Source organism: Bidens hawaiensis, unplaced genomic scaffold, assembly GCF_021521415.1.
Source record: "Bidens hawaiensis isolate Kalapana, Puna unplaced genomic scaffold, B.hawaiensis_p1.1 tig00042253_1, whole genome shotgun sequence".
Classification (NCBI taxonomy): Eukaryota; Viridiplantae; Streptophyta; class Magnoliopsida; order Asterales; family Asteraceae; genus Bidens; species Bidens hawaiensis.
The window spans coordinates 88,771-90,757 of NW_027497471.1; the positions used below are offsets into that span (position 1 = coordinate 88,771).

Sequence of the window (1,987 nt, forward strand, 5' to 3'; positions counted from 1 at the left end):
GCATTAGTGTTGTATCACGTATATGCAATAGTGTTGTATTTACATACATTCGATAGTGTTTATTGTATAATGCAATTGCGTTGTTTCATAATTTTTGCTAATTTTATCCAAATCATTAACTCTCTACTTGCGACGAGTCCAAGCACCGTCAAAACAAATCCAGTGAGTCCAAGCACGACAATCTAAACACATTAAATAAAAAACAATATAAATGAGGGGGTTGGAGAAAACCCTATCTTTTTTTATTATAATTTATTACCAGCTAATGTTTATTTTCACTTATGTCTCAAATACAACTAGAACCTACAACCATGTGGTTGTAAGCCACACATCTATGCCACTAGACCAACCTAGTGGTTGTAGAAAACCATATATCTTTTCGATAGAAAAAAGTCTTTAATCCTTGTTGTTTATGGGACTTGAACCCAGGGTCTCCCTTTCCAAACTCAAGTGCTTAAAAGTTTCGCCGTTGATAGTAGACTACCACCCCATTGATGACGGAATTTATAGTTTTGGAAACTTACTAAGCATCTCATATATTCATGGCAAATTTTACTTTTTGATTTACGAATTGTTTATTTACACACAAAAGAATCGTAATTCTAATATTTTAAGCTTTGATCATATTTTTGTTGGATATCAACCGCCTTTAGATTAACCTGTTACATAACATAAATGATAGAAGATTTTCACACACCCAAACATTTTATTTATTAAATTATTCGTACATCATGCGGTTTTACGAAATAAAGTTTAAACAACAGTAGTAATAAATATGGGACAAGTAGTTCTCGTCATTTATTTAAGCATAAAGTTTGACTTGATATGGAGATCATGCCATATTAACTACCCAATGACTGGTGTTTTAGTCACCAATCCCTCGGAATTCACCACGACCCACACACGGTTGCTAACAAGGTTTCCAATCACTGGATTATTTTCACCCACTATAATGGCATTCACAAGTGGATTCTCTTTTTCAATTGTAGCCTTTGCCACTTCTCCTTTTTCCCCTACAAGCTCCGGCCATGAATTCTTCCCTATATTAATTATAACACGGTATGTAGTTCTAATTAATCACATGAAATAACTTAAAAAAATTAGATGATAGTCATTAGTATGTATTATTACCTTCAACAATAAATTTTTCACCGTCAGTGGATGTGGCAGCAGGCTTGCGTTTCATGGAGTATCCCACTTTCGCCGTATTGCTCATCAGTGGCAAACCTGATCAAGATTAACTACTTTTGTTAATATATAACCATGGAATAATCGTATACTCATTATTAATTTGATTTAATTATCTTAACATACGGAGAACCGGGGAACCGTAGTTGGTGATAGTAGGTTTTTGAAGTACTGAGAAGGACAATGAAGTGGTAGAACCGGGAGTGGAGATGGATGCCATCTTAATTCTTCTTCACTTGAGTTGCAAGAACTTAGAAGATAAAACAAATGGAGATTGCACTTAAGTTGTTCAGTTTGTGTTGTTTATATAGAACGTTTGAGTGCTCTTAATTGTTTTCTTTGTTTAAATTATTTTAAATTCAATAATTGCAGAAATTGAATTCTTTACTCCACCACTAATTTCTCTACACGATGCCTCCGCTAGAATAGTTCACATGTTAAACATTTTGATGAAAACTTCCCAACTAACTTTCATATAATTTAAAATCTATTGTCAGAATATACGTAACGTAAGCATCATGATTGGCCATCAAATATTAAGTCTATACGCCTTTCAAAAAAAATATTAAGTCTATATGTTAGGAATGTATATAAATTATTGGCTTATTGTTTATATTTGTTAAGAGTAAATTTCCATTTTCGTCTCTGAATAGTTGGAGATTGCACTCTACTTGTTCCGTTTGTGTTGTTTATATACAAAGTTTTGAGTTATTTTGGTTTGTTTATTAAATTATATTAAATACAACTGCGTCAATTGAAATGTTTACTCCACCACTAATTTTACTCCTCGTGGCCTACG

General features: G+C 32.9%; 1 long non-coding RNA gene across 1 annotated transcript; it reads right to left on the reverse strand.

Moving 5' to 3' along the window:
* Positions 1-686: 686 nt before the first annotated feature.
* LOC143593473 (uncharacterized) lies at positions 687-1,501 on the reverse strand. The gene is made up of 2 exons (XR_013146106.1): positions 1,315-1,501; positions 687-1,227 (listed from the first exon to the last, which is right to left on the reverse strand). It is a non-coding gene; the product is annotated as an uncharacterized LOC143593473 (long non-coding RNA).
* Between the last annotated feature and the right edge of the window lie 486 nt (positions 1,502-1,987).